General features: G+C 43.7%; 1 protein-coding gene across 11 annotated transcripts in view; it reads right to left on the bottom strand.

Moving 5' to 3' along the window:
* The window catches only part of LOC139591560 (pulmonary surfactant-associated protein D-like), a 214,072-nt gene that overhangs the window by 104,723 nt on the left and 88,722 nt on the right, over positions 1-20,627 (bottom strand). For 5 of the 11 annotated variants that reach the window (XR_011679677.1, XR_011679674.1, XR_011679675.1 and 2 more), the window contains one exon: positions 3,706-4,916. The exons of 4 other annotated variants lie outside the window; for them this stretch is intronic. The gene's annotated coding sequence lies outside the window, so the exon portion shown is untranslated. Of the gene's footprint in view, positions 1-3,533; positions 4,917-20,627 lie in introns of those variants that run through there. 2 more of the 11 variants (XR_011679676.1, XR_011679673.1) reach the window with 1 other exon arrangement.

The raw sequence follows: 20,627 nt of genomic DNA, 5'->3' as shown, positions 1-20,627 counted from the left end.
AAATTACAGCTTAGGGATATCCAAACAAGTAGGAAAAACAAAAAAACAGATTATTCAATCTAACATGGATTCTTTTACCAGGAAGTGATAAAAGCAAATGTGACAATTGTAATCACAAAAGGAATTGCTTCCAAAAGTTTTGAGCAGCTAAAAATATAGCAGAGAGGAGAAGGAGGAAGGATTTAGGACAAAAGCTGGAATTCAACCTTAAGTATAGCAATGAGTATCTACATTTATTGTCATAAAGATCTCAACAAAAGCATGTGCTGAAAGTCCCTGTGCACACGGCAAACTGCACTATTTTAACTGGTCTATTTTGGGCCCACTTCATAAGGACCCATTGGTCACAGTGGCAGGACTCACTTTTTGCTCATATCTCTATATGAAGGGACAGCACTTCTCACAAATGACAGTAAAGGCCAGGGTATTTCATCCAAGATTTTATCCTTTGTTTAGTAGCATTTTGGCTTCAGTTTCACTATGCTGTTGACAGAGACATTTGAACATTTTTATTGATTCAAAAATCTGGGCATTATAGTCATCTTTATAGTTCACTTAAAAGTAAATGTTTCAAAATGTAAAACTCCTCATGCAGCTTTTAAACTTTATTGGCTGAAGACTGAGTGCTGTAAAATGATTTTTTCTTCAGTAATGGAAGTTCTATTTTACAGAAACCAGTAACCATTAACTCTGCTTGCTGAGAGCAAATGAACAAAATCAGACCTGCTCTATGAAAAAGGAGGATCTGGTCACCATAATAAAAGTATAAATTTTTCATATCCTCTGTTTTTTCATGACCTGCTCATTCCCAACTCATGGGGTTTTACTACACAGTCATTTGTTAACAGAGGAATCATTTTGCTCATTTTAAATGCAGCTGGAATGAAAAGTGGTACAGGCGGAAACAGGAATGAATGAAGGACAACTTGGAAAATAGTTCCTTCCTCTTCTTCAGCTTGTGTACTACATGGAAGGAACTCAGGAGGTTATCCATGGTAGCATCAGCCACATCCTTGCTCTTCCTGGCTGATGTTTTTCTACTCTTAAAAGCATCCAGTCTGGAGACCCAGAATTTCTCCAGTCAATCCATTACAGGGCTTCATAATCTTACTATCACAAAGATTGGGGTTTTTTCTCTTGGTGTCTAACAAGAATCTTCCCTATTCCAGCTTAAGCCTCTCCTTACCTCTCTATCTCACCACAGGATCTGTGTTCTGCTATTTGTAGTAACTCTTCAGATATTTAAAAACATTCTCAGCATTCACTCCTATATCTTTTTTTTTTTTTTTACAGTAAGCAGATGCATTTTGTCCAGTCCTTCCCCCACAGGTAATTTTTGTTGTATCTGTGGGGATTGCAACAATGCTCTGGATCCTCAACAGATTATCAGCATCTTTCTTATGTGCTGTGACCAAACTGAACTAAATGGGGCTGGATTCATAGATGAACAAAATACCTACAGCTCCTGTGGCTCCTGAGTGTCTTTTGTAGCACTGGTACTGGGCACACCACAGTGCCCAGACTCTCTGACCTGCATATGGCACCTGCATGATCCCAGACATGCTCCAACAGCTCCTAGCACATACCTGGCATCCCTTCAAAGAGAACTAAAGGTCTCTTGCCTCCACTTTTTATAATGATGGTGTTTTCAGTGAGAAGCAGGCCCTGAATTAATCTTTGTTCCCCTTTTCAGTCCCAGACCTCACAGGGATGCACCTTGTCACTTCTTGATCTCTCCGTGTCTGCAGAACACAAAATTCTTCACACAAGGGAACAGTATGTGGGAAGGTTTGAGAATTCAGCAAGCTCTCCTCACATAAATCATCTAATATCTCTCATAGTGTCCTTCAGCTGCTCAAGAAGTTATTATCCCCATTCTGCTTTACATCATGCTATTCCTGCAGCTTTCTTGAGAAATTTCCTATACTGAACACCTATGAAATTGTTATTTGGTCATCTGTGGCATCTTCACCTCTGTCTCTAGACTTGATGGAATTGTTGAGAAAATGGTTTTTGGCAGTGGCTTTTTTTAACAGACTTGAGCCTCATCACAAAAGAGAACAGCATGGGCACTATCAGACACGTGCAACCACTGGAAGAAGGGAAAATAGTTGTGCACTGTCCCCCTATGACTGCTTTTCACATGTGTCTGTTCTTTCTCCCTGGTGGAAAGTTTGGCTGCAGGAATTGTTTGAAGGGCTGGGAGAGAGCTGGTTGTGGCTGATGGAAGCCTTTGTGGGGATAACAAAGTTGTGCTGTTCTGGGTGGATGCAGCTATAAAAGCTCAGGGTTCAGCACTTCAGGTTAGGGTGAGCTAGACACAACTTCTCAGAGGGCAAGGTATAGGAAAAGGTAAATAAATGCCTTTGGACTATTTAGTAATAGTTGAACTTGTGTGAACATGGAACAAAGGCAGGGCAGACAGGGTCTGAATCTGCTCAGACATGGGATGCTCCAGAATGCCTCTAAATCCACACGGGGTTGGCATTTTTGTGGCTGTTCCAGCACTGACTGTCAAATGGCCTGAACTCAGCCCCTCTCTGACATTCAGGCTGTTCCTCAGCATGGACATGGCCTAAAAGCATCTCTCATTGCTTCAGACTTCCCTTAATTTTGTTCAGTCCTGGAAGTTAAATAACCAGGATGGTCAGAGCTCAGCTCATGGTGTGCTGAACACACAAGCAGATGTGTGCAAGTAGACCAGAGAGGTACAAGAGCACAGAGCTGGGACAGGATGGGTTGTCAAAATACTTATCCAACAAGCTGACAAGAGTTTTCAGCTGTCACTGGCATCCACACAGATGAATTTAATGCTAGCTTAGAAATTCCTTCCAGAGCAGTACTCACACCCATGAAGTAGAGACGTATTTTGGGAGGGAATAAGACACTGGAGTGGTACCTCCCTCTTTTTCCTCTGGGATATGCTGCTTCCAGCTCACCCTGGCCCTCCCTCAGATGGCAGTCCTTGTTCCTGCTGTGCAGTCCTACCCAGCATGTCCCTTCAAAGCCCCAACACTGCCACAGGAAGAGATGTCAAAGACAATATTCTCCTCCCAGGATAATAGGAAAAAGAACAGCCCTTCACCTTGCATTTAAACTCCCTTAAATAAGTGCTAAATAAGCTTGAAGCTGCCTGGTGCAGCATGGAGCCCATCTGGGAGCAGGGAGCTGTCGAGGGAGGCCTGGCTGACACAGGGGAGCACCTCCCTTCCTGGGCTGACCTGGCCAGTCCTCCCAGGGATGTCCCAGCACCCCCTCCCTGGTGGGATGGCATTCCCTCATGAAGGAGTGATCACATTACCCAGGCCCCTTGTGTAATTCTGGTTCCCAGCAATTGTTTTCTGGTGACCTTTTATTGTTAACAATTAGCGCTGGAGCTGGAGCACAACTGGTGTAAGCATATTTTACATCCTCCTCAAGCAAACAAAAAAGCTGGGTGGGCACGGTCTTGTTTCCTGGTTCACACCCATGACTCCTTTGTGTCTCAGATCTCCTCCCACCATGTGTCATAGTCAGCAAACCCACTCCCTTACCTTTTGGCTCCCAGATAGAGTGACGTCTTCCAGGGATGCGTAGGCATGCTCAGTGTATCCCATTATTTCCTTTCACATCCTATAAGAACACTGCCTCTCCCTAATACTCAGTCTTTCCTTATCCATGAGGCCAGAAATGTAAATCCCTATGCAACAGAGTGCAAAGAGTGAGTTGAAGGATGGTTTCTATTTATTTAAATGTACAGGCTATAAACACCGCCCTCCTACACTGTGTTTTGGGTTCTTGCATGTATTTCCATACAGTAAATATCTTGACAGTTCCCTCTGCTCGACCTCAGTGATATACACACATCCCTGGAGGCACAAGCACGTCAACAGTCTGCTAATCTTCACAAGTAATAACATAGATTTTTCTTCTCTCCCTTCACTTTATTAAACTACATTTGGGGAGAAAAGGCGTAGTTGGCCACCTGCTCCAAACCAGTCGTGGTAGCCCAGGAATATGCCCAGTTCCTGAGCTGAGGACCCTTCCCAGATGAGTACTTTGCCAGTAAGTCTTTGGGGAAAAAGGGAAGATGGGGAGGCAGAAGATCAGGGAAAGACACTCCAAACTAATCTTGTTTCCTGCATTACGGTGTGTGTGTGTGGAGGGGTGTGCGGTGGGCGGAGGGGGGGACACTACATTAATCAAATCATGATTCTTTTAGGGTACAATAGGCAATTAAAAACAACAACTAGAATTTCTCCTGCAGCCTGCTGGCAGCTAACACGCGACTCATTCTTTCTGCGGATAGCTTCACTTAGCAGGTCTGTGCCATGACTAATGAAGCCATCTCTCTGCTAGCGCGCTAATTCCAGACCTTTTGGGAAGGAGCCCGGCTGCAGCTCCCTGCATGGCCCTCCCCTCCTCTCAGACTCCTTATGGCCACCCTGCAGGTCCCTCCCACTGCCTGTGCTGTGCTCGGGAAAAGTGTGAGAAAATATTTCTCCCTCAAATCTGCTTTCAGGAGAGCGCTGCCTCGCGATGACATTTAAGGACAGATTTTTCTGGGGCGCTTCTCGTTTTATCATTTGAAAGCTGCTTCCTTGGCAATCTTCTTGCCTGCTCCTCGGTGGCATGTTATCTGATCTCTCCTTACCCACTGGCTGTGGGGAGAGGCACGCGTTTCACCGGTAAAGTCATGGTTAAACTAAACATTAAACTGTCCAAGAACTGACTTCCTCGACAGCTCTGATTCAGGCTCCCAAAAATGCTCTGCACAGTGAATCATGCTTCCTTCTGGAAATGACAGAACTTCCTCATCATGGTGTTCTAACTTGCCCTCTCCTTGTCTCCGGTGCTATCAGGAAAGGATTGAATTGCATGCCACATTTTTTCCGTGGTCGGCAGGGAGATGCATCCTTTTTGAAGAGGAAGAATTCCTATGAGTCAAAGGATGACAAACTGAAAATTAGTACCAGCCGCAGAAATAAATGACAAACAACAACAAAAAGCCCCGTAGAGGTGGCCAGTGGGTGTTTATTGGCTATTTGCCTTTCTAGCAACTTGAGTAGCCTAACTGTTGAGAGGCAAACTTGCTTTTCACCACTGAAAGTAGGAGCAAAGTTGAAACCACCAGGATTAGCTCTCTGATTGTCTTTCCTGTGCTTGGTTTGACAGGTCTTGTGTGCTCCAAAGTCAGGTAAGGTGGAGCAGTGCATGAAAGGTCCCAGAGTCCATCCCAGCTCTGAAGGACACACAGCAAGAGTGTGGGGAGGATAAAGGACAGTGTTTCTGGGGGCTTGTTCCAGTCAGACTCACACAGCAGACTGGTTCACAGGCATCGTGGTGACAGCAATTTAGAGACAGTTTGATGCACAGGACTTTGAAATCAAAACAACAACCCCCTGCTTCAGCCCCACCCCACGCAAACCTCTATGATTGCTGAGCAACAGAGTTGGGGTAAATACCTGACCATATGGTAAATGATGACTTGCACTGGAAATCAAAATTTTAACAGCTCTTTTTGCTTTGTATACAAAATTTTAACTCCCCCAGAACCAGTGCAGGTGAAAGCCCAAGATGCACAGTCATTATTAGTTGCCAGGCTCTGGGCATTCCTGGGATGAAATCCTGTTCCAAACCAAATCACTAGCAAATTCCCAAAGGAGTAGATTTTCAGCCTCATTTAGACATAATATAATAGGACAGCCTGGACACTAAAAACTGGAGAGTGGTTGAATGGAAATATAGGGGCAATTAATGTGCTTCCCTTAGAACAAACTTATTTTCATTCCCTAGACATATTCCATAATCAGAAAAGCACTACATACTTAATAGGGAAGAAGAGTAAATAATACCAAAATATGTAAATTTTCATGCATTTTAGGCAGATGAAATGCATTTTTTCAAGACTAATTTAGGAGCATTTATTGCCTTTGAGACTTAAGTTTATATTCCTGCCCTTTACATTGTCCCTGAGAAATGGTATTGTTTGTGTATTGACATTTCATTATTTCAATGTGATTCACACTTGCTGTTTATAGCAGATGAAATACATCAAAAAGAGGCATGAAAAAAAGAAACAAAATTAATGCTTAATGCATCTGAGCCTGTTTGGGGCTCCCTGTTGCACCAAGTAAGCTTAAAGCACACCTAAGGTGGATGTCAGGGAATATAGAAGTGGAAGAAAGCTTCTGAACCTCCATATTCACTCACAGGCAGGACAGACATAGAGTACTTTTCATAAATGGGTCAAGTTCTACCCTGAAAAGAAGACAAATTGTTGCTTCTAGAAAGGCTACCCCACGTCCTACTCCTCCAAGTTATCTTTTTCTAATTTCCTCCACATGCTTCTTTGTGGCCAGAACAATCTTGGTGGCATCTGTTTAAACTCATAACCCACTAGTAACAACAATCCATTACTTAAATATAATGCTTCCAGGCAGCAGCTGATTCAATCACAGGAGTAAAATACATTCTTAATAACAACTAACAGTCAGGTCCTTCAAATGCATGTATTAGAGACTAGGATAGAACACAGAATAAAGTACCCACTCATTCTTGACCCTGAAACCATGATCCCTTAGCAGACTGATCTGGAGCTGCAAGGCAGGGGATAGGTATTGAATCCCAAGGACTGATCATGCTCAGCAGTTTTGCAATCAGAAAGGCCCTTGCCAATTTGCTGACTCATTTCCTTTGGTCCCTTGGATGTAAAAATGAGAGGTCTCATCCCACTGCCACTGTATGCCTCATTGATGGAGTCCAAACCAAAGTAATCTGAATCTAATGGGAAAATTCACACATCAAAAGTATGTAGACTCATGGAAATGTAATTGAAACAACACTCAGAAAGAACATTTCAGGGGTTTTAAAATTTCGTTAGTTTAAAAACTGTAGTCTTAATGCAGAAAGGCTTATTTTAAACCACAAAGAGAGCTGTGGGAATTAGAAATTATCTATTTTCAGCAGCAATGTCTGTTGCATTTTTTATTCATCTGTCTTTCAGATGAGAGTTTGAGCCTAATTTTTGTACAGCTGTTGGCAAACCTCCCCTTGACTGCCGTGGAAGAGGCCAATTGTTCATGTTTGGAAGATGCTTCAGATGTCTTCTGTCACACAACAAACACATGCAAGAAGAACTTGTTCAAGTTGGATGGGCTGCAACACGAGACCAAGTCCCCAGGAAAAGGGAAGACTTGGTTTACAGGAGAGTGCAAGGTCTCCATGGACAGGAGAAGAACACCAGAGTTAAAGGGACATTTTGAACAGGGGAAAAAGCAACATATCAGTACCAGGTCTTGTCTCTATGGCTGCAAACCAGACAACCTGAAGGCAATAGTGGTGGCCAGAAGTTTTGGAGTTGGAGAAGTCAGGCTGGAGTGGAGTGGAGGACATACTCCTGGCATCAAAATGTCCCCTTATAGCTTTGATGGGTCATATGAAAATGCTCTGTGTTTGGGTAACACTTGTTGGTTGTACAGCACACTGTACTTATCAATGGTGACATTCATTAATGCAATTGCTCAGAGTGATTATGGATTTAGGGGCCTGTTCGCTCTGCTCCCACCTCCTTTCATATCTGTGAATACCACAGTGAGTAGAAAAATGCCATAAAAATTACAGAAAGGCTTTTCTCAAAGCACTAGCCTGGAAAAGGAAAATGCAGCTCCTCTGTGAATGGCAGAAGAAGCCATGAGCTATCTTCAGAGAAACCGTCAAAATCAAAACTGCAAAACTTTCCCATCACTTCCAGTCCACAAGCTGGTCTGTTTTTTCTCCCCATGTGTACAAACACATAACCATGGTTATGAGCTCTCTTTACAAACAACTCCTCCCCCTACTCACCCCCTTTTCTTCTGCCCTGTCCACATGCACACATTCTGGCTTTTTGCTCTTCTGCTCACAGACAGACTGATGGCCCTTGCACACTCACAGGTAGAAAGCTAATTGAAAACCCAGGGCCAGCAGGGCTTCTCCACGCCCAGCTTGCTGCTGCCACCCAAGGAGACTCAGGGAAGAGGCTCCTGCCAACCCACAGCTCCTCCTGGCTATCAGGGTGCTGCTACTCATTCACTGCAGTCCTGTCATCCCCCACCAGCTCTGCAGGGCTGGAGCAGGTCACCACGTGCCTTCAGAGGGCTGTGGCTGTGACTGTGTGCTCCTGGTGACTCACTAGGAGGTCACCATATGAACCAGATCATGAGCACTGAGAAACTTTGCCAGCCCTGTGTGAATGGGAGAAAAAGGAGGAAGGAAGTTCTGTTGTTGCATTTTTTCGTGGTGATCAGTGCTGAGTCAAAAAAAGGGCTCCAGGAGAGCCCTTTAGAGGAGGGGGGGAAGTTAAAATTAGAGGGAGGAAATTAGAGGGGGGGAAAAGCTAAAATCATTAGAGAAATAGAATTTAAAAAATATAAGCCAGCTGGAGAGGAGTGGGAGCCCAAAAGACACCATATTCTTCTCACTGTAGATGATGGTTGTGAGAAAAATCAGAGAAGGGAGTGACAAGTGGGTGGTGATAGTCTTCACTGCTAGAGTATGACCTGCTTTTTTCTCATCCTGGCCTCTCTCTAATCCAACCAGTTATTCCCTGTGGGAAGACAGAGGGAGAAAGCAATATTGGGCAGGCCCAGTTGAGTCTGCTCTCCCTAAGGATGCCTCTGGAGCAATGAGGCTGATTTCTACTCAGCCTTCCACGAGCTGTTCTCAGTCACATGTGCTGACATGGAGCTGGTGGGCACCACAAAGGCCCAAGGTGCTGACCAGGGTGTTCCCCACATTAAGCAGAGCTAAAGCTCAGACAGACTGCAAGCTTGGGTGAACTCTTAGTCCTTTGCCAAGGTAAAGTTGCCAGGTTTTACACATTAAAACTAAGGAAAAATAACTCTAGTACAGCATGATTGCCCTTCTAATAGTGTGGGCTAACTGCTTTGCTGGAGAAGTGAGCAGCTGTTCCAAAAGTACCAGAAAATTACTGCTTACATGGTTTTTCATATAGGATGCAGGACATGCTCATATTATATAGGATGTTCACCAATTCCAGTAATACACCAAATATATGCCCAGAAGTTTCTGACATATTTACATTTTAGGCAAGAATCCTTTCAAAATATTTCCTCAGGCAACCAGTACTGTAGGGCTGAAGAGTTTATCTTGGTTAATTCTAAATGATTTAAAAAGAAAAAGACTGTGGGGATCAGCTCATTAGCAGCTGTAAACCGGCACTGGTCCAGCAACCTAAGTAAACTTCTGAGTTCATAAACTGGCTGGAGAGAGTCTGGCCCTATTCTGGAACTATTTAATCCCTTAGTATGGCAAGGCTTTTACCCCACTGTACTGGCAAGAACCAGCTTGGTTTGAATGAAGAAATACTTCTCTCTTATTGTCAAGCTGTTGAAGTCCAAACACTGCTTGTGATCCCTGTACAGTCAGAGCTTGACATCTACTAGAATGGATTTCTCAAGCTGATAGATGAGACTGATGTAGAAATGTTAATTTTTGTGTCTACACCTATTAAATAAATGTCCTGCTTCTGGGCAACAGCTTGGCCCTATGTACATTTTCTATGGATATTATTTTCTGCACATTTTCCAAATCTATTAATATGGTGAAAATTATGTAAGATCTTTAATGCCACATGTTTTGCTTAGGCTGTGTTTCCTCCAGTTGACCAGGAAAGAAAAAGTGGGATAAACAGCTGCTAGTAAAACAATTTCCAGGATTGCCTGTTTTCCTTGCTTGTAAAAAGGTTCACTTCAATTTAATGTTAGTTACTAATGAATGCTCAGCATAGAAGACTAGTGCCTTGATTTATACTCCCTTGAGATATACTTTTGGCAATTGTCCAAAATGCTTTTTTTCCTTAGGGTTTCATTGATTAGCAAGGAAGCAAATTGGTAAAATAAGTAAATTGATATTGAGAAGTCAGAAATGCTGCATTTGGCGTCTTCGGTTTGTACATGCAAATTTGTATTCCTGAAATGCATCATCCTTTTGAAAGCCAGCCTTGCTAAGTCTGTATTTATTAATGTTAATTATAGAGGCAAAGCTCATGACTTCAAAGCCTGATGTGATTTTGGTGCTTTAAAAAGGAATTAAAACATTTAATTATTTTTGAAGAATGTAAAACAACCCTCCATAATCTGCAGCACTTGTTATATACAAAATAAATCTTCTGAAAATTGGTACAGCAAAGTTTGAATTAGTGTGATTAAAATAAAATTAATAAAGACACACTTTAAGAACTTTTTTCCATCTCTATCAACCTGTGAGAACCCTACTCATATAATTCACTCAGAACTACCATATGGCTGTAACTCTTTCAAAAGTCATTCCTTCTTCTATTGGAAGGTGTCTCCTCCAAAAGAGTTGAATAATACTCTATGCCAGAGATTGCCACAAATATCCTTCCTCTTTGCAAATAGCTGTTGCTACTCTTATTGCCAATGCCAGCACAGCAGAGGAAAATACCCTCTGTCACAATGATCCCTATTCAGAGTCCAGTGGAAACCTAAACTGCCCCAGGAGGATTCTGCCATTAGGGACCACATTCTCAAGAAGACAAAAATGGTGTGTTCTTTGGGAGCTATGCAAAATGAAAAAGTTGTGGATATTTTATATACAGCCCCATATGTGCAGTGGAGGGGCTGGCTGGCTGGGAAGCTGCCTGAGTAGATTGGAAAGGAATTCTGAAATTAACATTAAAAGAAAAGACAGCACAACCTGGACAATATGAAAGTTACAGGGCACTACTGCATGATGAGGCAACGAGGATGGCCACAGAGGAGTCTGTGTTTGTGGATGCAGAAGGAGGGTATGGACTCCTAAAAGCCTGGACTCTCCATGGCTTTGTTTTTATTTTCAGTTTTCATGCTAACTGTGGCACATATAGAATTATTTTAACATACAACATAAGAATTTTTATTTGTCTGAATTATAAAGCACCATATGTGAATGCATCTGTTCTTCACTGTGTTACATTTATTATTTGTACTATGGTGGGGCCTCAAGTTTCCACCTCAGATCAGAGTTCCAACTTGCTAGGCAATGCACAAACACATAATGGGAAACACTCCCTGCCTTGAGAAAAACATATTCTAAATTGACAAAAACAGCTCAGGGTGGGAAAGGAAAACAGCCAGAGCACCGTTCCAATGGCAGCTTAACCTCATCTAAACCGAAGCTGCCACACTCCTGCACCTCCAACCCAGAATTCTAATTGCCCATTCAGTGGCTTAAACTGGCTCACAATTTGAGTAACTCCACTCCAGTAAGGAGAAGAGCAACACTGATCTGAAACTAGTCCCCTGTTTGCTTTGGTGAGGTTGGTGTAGCAGAGTTACCTCCCTGAAGATTTTCCCAGTGCTGGCACGAGGGAAGGGCCATGGCAGGACAGTGGAAAAGCAAAAGCTGTGCCCTAGGCTGGCATAAGCTGCTGTGGAAGCTCACAAAAAGAAGTGGGACGCCCAGGATTGGAGAGGTCAGGCACAGAGTAAAAGCTCTGGCACTTGCTAGCAAGTGGAGTTGGCTCAACTTTTCCCACTTTGTCCAATTTTTCCCACTTTTTCTCTCCTATGTGGGCATTTTTGCACACACACACACACACAGGCCCACACAATGGTCCAGAGGGTGAGGAGCAGCACAGCATGGTCAGCACTTCTGGATCTTCAGAGCAGAAGGCTCCTGGGTTCTGCTGAGTTCACCAGGCCATGGTCAGGAGATCCCATGTATGAACCCTTTGATGTCAAGTGATATGTCACTAACAAGGGGGTGTGCATTACATATGCTCATGTCACAAAAAACTAATAGGAATGGTTTTCATCCTCAGATCCGTGCGTGCTTTCTGCTCCTTTCATTTTCAATTTGCACTCTTGTTTTTAAAAGTCCACTGGGGCTTGCTCCATCTCAGCATTTGGTTTCTTTCTTTGTCCTCCTACTGCAATCTGTTACCTCTTGTTATCTACCATTATGCCTTTCTTTACTCCTTTATGTGGTTTTGCATGGTTGCTGCTGCCTCTAGGAACAAGCTGCCTGTCTCTGAGGGCAAATCTTATTTATTTTTTTTTTAATCCTCATTTGAAAACACATGTTTTTCCTGTATTTATGATGCAAAATTGTTCTGTCCTTCTCTGCTATGGGCCATGAAGAATGCCTGCTTTAATTTACCCTACATGCTGTGCTGTTCATTCTTCTTGTCTGTAATTTATGCCACATACTGTGCACTCCCTTGTATTATACAACATAAAGTTGCCAGATGGGTGAGTGCAACGCATGCTTTACAATGAAGGCTTTTAGGCAACTGCTTAATCCAAAGCTGCAGAAGAAGCCAACTTGAAAAAAGAAAGAGCATTTGAAAATATACCCAAACAGGTCAGTAGTTATTATGTGGGGCTAACACTCCGAGAACACTTGCTAATTAGCATATCATGTTTTTAACTTCTCCTTGACATTTATATTTTCCTGCTTGGTTTTCATGGTGTGTGATGGCAGAAGATGGAGCCAACAGCAGAGCATTAATGGGAAAGAAGGATATTTGGTCCTAAAACAGGAGCAGGCACTTTTCAGAATGAATTGGTGCCCAGCACCTGGAGACTTGTCTGGCTGTGGCCAGTGGGTCAGTGTGGCAGCACACTTTGCCAGGCTATAGAGGATTCTGTAGAAGATGCTCAGCATATGGAGGGGTTGTTGCTCTTCTTGGAAAAGGCCATGTTATATCTCCTTAGGGTTTATTTTATGCACTGTGGGCTGAATAAAAGGGGCTCCAGCTGCCAGGCACCACTGCTGTACACCCTGCAAGGTTCCTGGGGCATGGGCTGCTATGGCCACTGCTTAGCCCTCATCTTCCTTCCTCCTGTCCCATCACCTGGAGGGCTACATCCAGCTGCTGATCTGCAAAATTTGCTCTGCTGTTGCTGCCCTGGACCACTGTACTGAGTTTGTGTGGCCAGGTTTTGGTAGTGGACGGGGGCTACAGGGGTGATTTCTGTGAGAAGATGCTGAAAACTTCTCCCAAGCCCAGCAGAGCCAATCCCTGGCAGCTCCAGGATGGACCCACTGCTGGCCAGGGCTGGGCCAGTTAGAAAAGGTGGCAACACCTCTGGGATAACAAATTTAGGAAGCAAAAAAAGTTATAGTGCAGATGTGATTGCAGCCAGAGAAGAGCAGGGTGAGGATGTGTGAGAGGAAGAGCCCTGCAGACACCAAGGTCAGGACACAGGGAGGGGCAGGAGCTGCTCCAGGGGCTGGAGCTGGGATTCCCTGCAGCCCTGGTGAGACCCTGGTGGGGCAGCTGTGCCCCTGCAGCCCAGGAGGGCACAGGGATGCAGAGATCACCTCAGCCCAGGAGGGCACAGGGATGCAGAGATCACCTCAGCCCAGGGAGGAGACCCAAAATGGGGCACAGGGATGCAGAGAGGAGGCTGTGAACCCATGGGAGGCCCATGAAGAGAGGAGCCCACCCTGGAGCAGATTTCCTGGCAGGACTGGTGACCCTGTGGGGGACTCACATTGGAGCAGGCTGTGCCTGAGGGACTGATCCTGTGGAAGAGTGACCAACATTGCAGCAATTTGTGGAGAACTGTTTCCCATGGGATCAACACTCCTTGGAGAAGTTCATGGAGAACAGCCTCCCCTGGGAAGGATCCCATGCCGGAGCAGTGGCAGAAAAAATGTGTGATAAACTGACTGTAAACCCCCTTCCACATGTCCCTGTCCTACTGGAGGGGAGAAGGTAGAGTTGGGAAGGAGGGAGGGGTGGGGCCAGGCATTTTCCAAGTCTTATTTTACTTCTCATTATCCTGCTCTGATTTTGTCAGTAATAAATTCAACTGATTTCTCTAATTTGAGTCTGTTTTGCCCACGATGGTATTTGGTGAGTGATCTCTCCCTGTCCTTATCTCAACGTATCAACCTTCATTATATTTTCTCTCCCCTGTCCAGCTGCAGAGGGGGGTGACAGAGTGGCTTTGGTGGGTGTCTGGTATCCAGCCAGGGTCAACTTTCCACAGCCAGGCTTGGGTGCATCCCTGCAGTGCTTGAGGACTGGTTTGTGCCTGGAGAAAGCTGGTGTGGCCGTGGAGGGCCAGTCCTACCACCCACCAAGGGATTACATGAGCACTTATGCAACCCTTGGTGGGGGAAGCAGGGATATCCTGGGTGACGTCTGGGCTCTGTGGCAGCTGACAGAAACTCTGCAAGTGCTGGCTGTGAAACAAGGCTTTCTCCCCACACCCTGATGTGCTCAGAGAGGCTGTGGTTGCTGACACCAGCAAGAAGCAAGGTGGCTTGCTCAGCCAGCACTCCAGCAAAAGGAAAGGTTGGAAGTAACCATGCATTTCAGGTGGGCTATTGGAAACCAGGCTGGGATTGCTAAACAGATGGTGTAACACTGAGCTTCTGCACCACCACTCCCTGCAATGAGTGTTTCCAAAGAAAAACGTGAGGATGGGGAGAAAAATATGTTAGGGTGTGACAGAATCCTACTGTGTTATGGAAGGGCCAGTGGGAGGAAGGGAGATGTGGAATGAATCTATCTACATTTAAAGTGAAGGCACAGCATGTCTGTGCCAGCCAGCACTGAAGGCAGCAATGAAGATGTACCAGCATGGGCTTTTAACACACTGTTCACCATCAGAATGCAAGTTCTCATCATTCTGCTCTGGTGGCAGCTTGTGCTGTAGCCTGTGTGCCTCATCCTGGTGTCCTTGCAGCTCTGGGTAGGGAGCTTGAGCTACGTGGCCAAGCTAATGCACACCCCAGTATCACCTCAGCAGGAAAGGTGCTGCATGGAGCAAGGGCAAAAAGCTGCCAAGAGGAGCTGGGCTCTCCAAGTCTAGGGTAAAAATTGTTCTGTGACCTCACAGCTAAGAAGTGAAAGTGCCAAGACCTTCAGGATTTGGCTTCTGCTTTATTTGTCCACTTACCAAGGCTGAAGCTGATAAATGCACCTATTGCATACCCAGAGCTAGACTTTATTTTTCAAATGGTTCCTCTAGTGCAGCCTTAATTGCTTTAACTATGAAATTGGCACCAGAAAGATGTGGGATGGAACAAAAAAATCATATTGTTCACGCTAAGAGAGCAAATGTAGCATTACAGGGCAAGGTCGGTGCTGTGAACAGCTTCTATGCTCTCCTACACAGAGTGACACATCATCAGGCACACATCTCCTAAGGACACATATCTCCTGGGGACAAGACTTGCTTAGAGGTATTCCAAGGCCATTTCATTAGCATTTGCATTCAAATGTTTTAATTGTAAGTCACAGAGCAAGGCTCACTAACATAGGTATTTGGCATTTCAAGTATTCTTCTCAATTTTTAAAAAAATTCTTCACCTCTCTGGAAGATGATGGATCATGGTTTTACTCCAGATTACTAAAAAAACCAAAAACATGAAGAGTTTGTCTCTGATACAATGAATTTCCTATTGACACTAAACTGGCAGTGCAATGTAACTGATAAATGCATTTCACACTTAGTTTAACATGCCTTAAAACAATCAGGTTAAAGGACCGAAAGTAAGCACGGATGTCTAAAATAGCTGCTGATATTTCCCTTTACTTTCTGTAAGGCTTGACTTTCTAATAATCAACCCATTTCTCCCATGCATTTTCATGTGCTTCAGTGAGTTGGACACACTCCAGGCATTGACTGACTGCTTTGCAGCACTTGCTAAGTTTCTATTTCTTCTAGAGGAAAAAGAAACTCAAGAAAGAGAAACTTTGTGCGATAGTGCCTGAAAAAGGTATTACATCACGGGGCCTGAAAATAACCAATATCAGCCTGTTTGTCATGGGTTTGAAAATAACCAATATCAGCCTGTTTGTCATGGGTTTGTTTCCCCTTTCTGTTTGACTGTCATTAATGGGCCATGTCAGTACATCCAGAACAGGAGCTTCCTCTCTGAGGTTATGTATCCATGTGTCTGCACATACATTTAGCTTCTATTTAGGGCTTAGTCTCTATCTGTCCATAACTTTCTGTTGCAACTCAGTTGTGTTATTTGGGAATTGGATGCCACTGGACTGATTTGTTGTTATTGAACCTCTGATTCTCATCTCACAGCACAAGGCTTCAAGAGCAAGAAATCAGATCAGTGTTTGCCAAGTCCCCAAATCATTTTCTGGGCTTCTCTAAACACTTTACTGCCTCTCACAGTCAAAAATTCTGCGCTGTGTCAGATGCTCCTGAATTGGCATTTCCCAGGGTGAAGCATGCTGAAAGACCTCAGACACTCCAAAGCAAAGAGAACAAAACCTTCTCTTTGGAGCTCCTGACTCCCTTCACCAGACCTGCTCTGAGATCTAATGCAGTGTTTTGCTTCTCTGTTGTAGTGGTCTGAGGACAGTGTGTGTTTCCTCCAAACTTTTCATTCTTTTGGTTTGGGTGTTTGCACTGTCATCAAGAAGGATTGAGGTTGATGTGTTCATTTTCATATCACTAGGACATATCAAGAGACAGATCTGTCATATGGTGGGAGAGGGAAGGACATACACTGCCTTATTCAAGATGAAAAACTTGTGTGAATGTGACTAAGAATTAGTCACATACCTGGGACAGGGTTCTGTATTAGACTTAAAATTCATGTGAATGGAACATCCATAGTTTTGGCAGGGGTGGATATTCAGTGCATTTTTCAGGGATGAAACTCAGAAGAACAAAGAAGGTCAGTTTAACCTTGTGGTTGTGGTTATGAATGAGCAAGGAAGTTTAAATTACACTGAAGGACAGCTCCTTTAGTCACAGGAGCCCATAGTGCACTCTAGATCCTTCACAAGTAAATATGAGCACTTTGTGTTTTTACAGCAATAAGCAAAATGCTAAGACACAATGATTAGATTGTTCTTATTTAGCTTTGCTGACAGTGAAGTTCCTTATTGGCTGCTGAAGATTACAACTATGGAGCAGGCTATAAACAGAACAGCCAGGCATTTTTCACAAGTGTAACACAGTGGGCTTTTAGCAGAGCTCTCTCCTGCTTCCTCATCATTTTAAATGACAAGCTTCAAGCACAAGAGAAAAAGCTAATTACATTTGTGTTTAATCCATCCAACCGCTCATTTGAAATAGGATGGATTGTTTCACATGTCTGGCTGAATTCAGCAAAAGAAGTGGGTTCCTTCATAAGTCCCTGATACATCATGCACAGGATTGCTTGGACATTGATCTCTGCAATTTTTCCTGTGAACTTTTCTATTTCAGACGTGTGAACACTGATGGCTGAGATTCCTTGCTGCACTGCTCCTGGTTCACCTTGGGATCAGCAACACTTCTGATGATTCCTGCTGCTTCCAAAGCCCATCTCTTGCCCCACAGCTGACACTGCAGCTCTGTCTCATGAAATGTCTGTTCAGAGAAATCCCCAGATGTGGTTTAGAGATGCTCCTGCCCCTCATGTGCCCTGGTGCTTTGCTGGCTGATGCTGGTTGACTGTACGTGCTTGCTCAGCCAGAGTGGGACCATCCAAACCTCCTGGGGTTCCTCCGTCAACTTTTTCTAAATTGTTCCAGGAGCCTTTGACTGACTCACTGAAGGCCTGTTTAGTGAATAATAGGACATTTCCCACTGCTTTACCTGGCATCTGCTTTCATTAAGTAATATTAAATTTTTCCTTAGTAATTGAATCAGAATTTTAAAAAGTCAGTAATGCTCCTACTAATTTATGCCACCAGTTGTAACAAAGATCTGAATCAGACCTTTAATCTTTATTAGCCAGGTGATTAAATACAAAATTACCTTCTGGGACTAAGAGCAGATGTCCAAGACACATTTACCAAAACTTAGGAAGAAAGCACACTTGTGTTTCAAATGGCACCTCCTATTATAGGTAGAAATTTACCAACTGTAAATTGTACAACATTGAAATGATGAGGCCACCCTTTAATAAATAATGTGCAAAAAAAAAGGCCTTTTGTGAAGAGAAACTGCACTTTGGGCATATTCTTATTATTACTTAAGCCTAAAGTCAACCAAAAGAGAAAACTCTTGCTGCCAACTGTGACAGACTGCAGCACTGCACTAACAGGAAGGCTATTTTAGGTCTGAATTGGGAACTGGATTACTTATTCAAACAGTAGTTTTCAAAACTGCAAGACTGTGTTCTTGTTCCCTTTGCAGCACATTTCCAACTGTATCCTATTCACTTCACAGTTTCAAAGGGCTGTACCTTTGCTATATATATATATATATATATATATATATATATATATATATATGTATGTATGTATATACACACACAGCACCTTGGCTTCTGAAGTTGGTTTCCCCCAGTTTCTGGCTGGTTTGAATAACCATGACTTGTTTCCCATGCATCTATTTCAATAACATCCCAGCAGATGACAGCAGGCAGCTTGGACCAGGCTTCAGATCAGCCTTTGGAACAGCTGCCAGGAAAAGGACAATATTTCTGAGTTACAGATGGATGCACTTAGAGTGTATGTCACAGTTAGGTTCATGCTACAGCACCACAGATACCATTGGAGACTTCCATGAGCTTTGAGTTTCCTTCCTGGGTTTGCTGAAGTCACTGGGAGTTGTGCTACAAACTTCCTAAGGATTGGTGTATCTTGGATTACCAGTATAGACATTCCTTCTTTTGTGGAGAAAGAAAATATTCTGCTGTTGAAGAAAATCTTTCACTAAAGGGTCTTTGTTTATTAATTAAAAAAAAATTGCAATAGGGCATAAGATTATCAATAGAGAGGTAATTTAGATGCTGGTTTACAAGGCAAATATTAAAGGTTCTTTTGCCATCTGAGCTGCAGTTGGGAGCAGGATGAGGTGTGAGGGTAGTGAGACAGAGTCTTCTTTGAACCTCCTGGATGGCAAGGACAGCCAGCCAGTTCCTCCCAGCTGCTGGAGAGGTATAGGTGGTTCCTCTCCTTAGGGAGGATGTATTCTCCCACATCAGGAGAAATATGGTCTGTTCTTGAAGAGCAACAGAAAAAATTCCACTCACATAACTACACATACAGTTGTGTTACACATACAGTTGTATTACACAACATACAGTGAAGGCTGCTGCCATTTGTATCTCAGTGTCTCTAGAACAGTGGGCACTGAAGCTGGGCAGCCTTGGCATGAAGGAAATTGTCTGTTTGAGAGGCTGTCTGTCTGTTCATGGCTGTCTGTCCATGGCTGCAGATCCAAAGCCCTCCTCAGTCTTCCACTGCCCTGCCTTGTGAGGATAATCCTCAGGGGAAAGTTCTGCTGCACTTAAATGAAACTTGACTTGCACATTACTTGTTCAGACAAACTACAAGTACAAATGACTCATCATTTCCCTACTTTGTTTTGCCTGTTAGGCAGCCATCAGCATTTACATCACAATTGATCATAAAAGAGTAGAAGCGAAGTAGCAGTTCCAACTTCGCCCCTTGTGAGTTACTACAGGAAATTTGCAGTCCTCCCCCAAATTCTCCACCTTAATGTCCTCACTTTGAATATTCAAGGAGAAAATATTTTGAGAGTTCTACATTTTGAGGCACTTCTTGCCTATGACTTTTTCTCTGTTCAGTGGTATTCTTTTGCTTACCAGTCCTTATTCTCACAGATTTGGGAGAATAACAAACATGATGATGTGCTGTGATGGGCAGACTAGCACCAAAAAAAAGTTTATAAAACTTAAACCAATGTAGACAGAAACCTCAATGCACAGACACAAATATTCTTTCATGCTGCTTCAACCTGACCCAAGAGCTCCAAGTACAGCGTCATTCTGCAGCCAAGTGGCACCATGATACAAAGATGGCACAGAGGAGTGAGACAACAAATTAGCTTTAATTGCAGCAGTTCACCAGGGTCAGCTGTGCAACCCTGGCAGCATTTCACCTTGTTTTTGTCCTGTCTGTTAGAACCATCCTGTTCAGTGAACTGCAGCCAAAGCACAGCCACAGTAAGGCTGAGACATGAGAGCCCATTCTGGGTTTGGCAGTGCCAGAGCTGGCACTGCAGAATGCTCTGAGCACAGACTGCTGTAGCTCTCCCGCTTCTTTTGGGAGAAGAAAATTCACTGGTGAACACAACCTAAACAATTTGGATGCTAGCTCAGATTGGAGTGGCAGGAGGCAGGGGATGAGGGACTGATTTGCAACCTGCAGACACAACGAGCCCTGTATGCATTTATGCATTTCACACTGTGCAGTATAAATGGTCTGACTGCAGCCCTCTTTGTAGAAATCTTGCCTCATTTCTTTGCCTCCCTATGTTTCTCAACACGTTAAGATAAATTGTTATAGTTTGAAGGGGTTTTTTTGTTTCATGTCTCAGAAGGACAAAAAAAAAAAAAAAGGCTTGCTCCTGCTTTACAATCCCAAAGGCTCAAAGCATGATTTTCTTCAAAAGTTTCACTTGAGAGATTTTGCATTAAGAGGGCTACAGGTGCCAGGATTTTTAATGCACGTACTGTACAGCAATTAAGTGCTGGTTATCCTGTGCAGATGCTCCTCAGCTTCCCCCTGTCACACAGCACATGTGCACTACTGGTACCTGGATGGATAAATATGTGCACACCCACACGACTGGAGCACTGCACTTGATTAGCACCCAATTTGTCAAGAAACCCAGAAAAAGCTGACAGAAAGTGCCAGCATCTTTCCACAAACAGCAGCTGAGGAGGGAAAGAGAAGCTCTGGTCACAAATGAGAAATCCCA

Source organism: Agelaius tricolor, unplaced genomic scaffold, assembly GCF_023055355.1.
Source record: "Agelaius tricolor isolate 1412-34295 unplaced genomic scaffold, bAgeTri1.0.p SCAF_7, whole genome shotgun sequence".
Lineage (NCBI taxonomy): Eukaryota > Metazoa > Chordata > Aves > Passeriformes > Icteridae > Agelaius > Agelaius tricolor.
The sequence above is the reverse complement of the archived record's forward strand: the minus strand, read 5'-3'. Positions and strand labels throughout refer to the sequence as shown.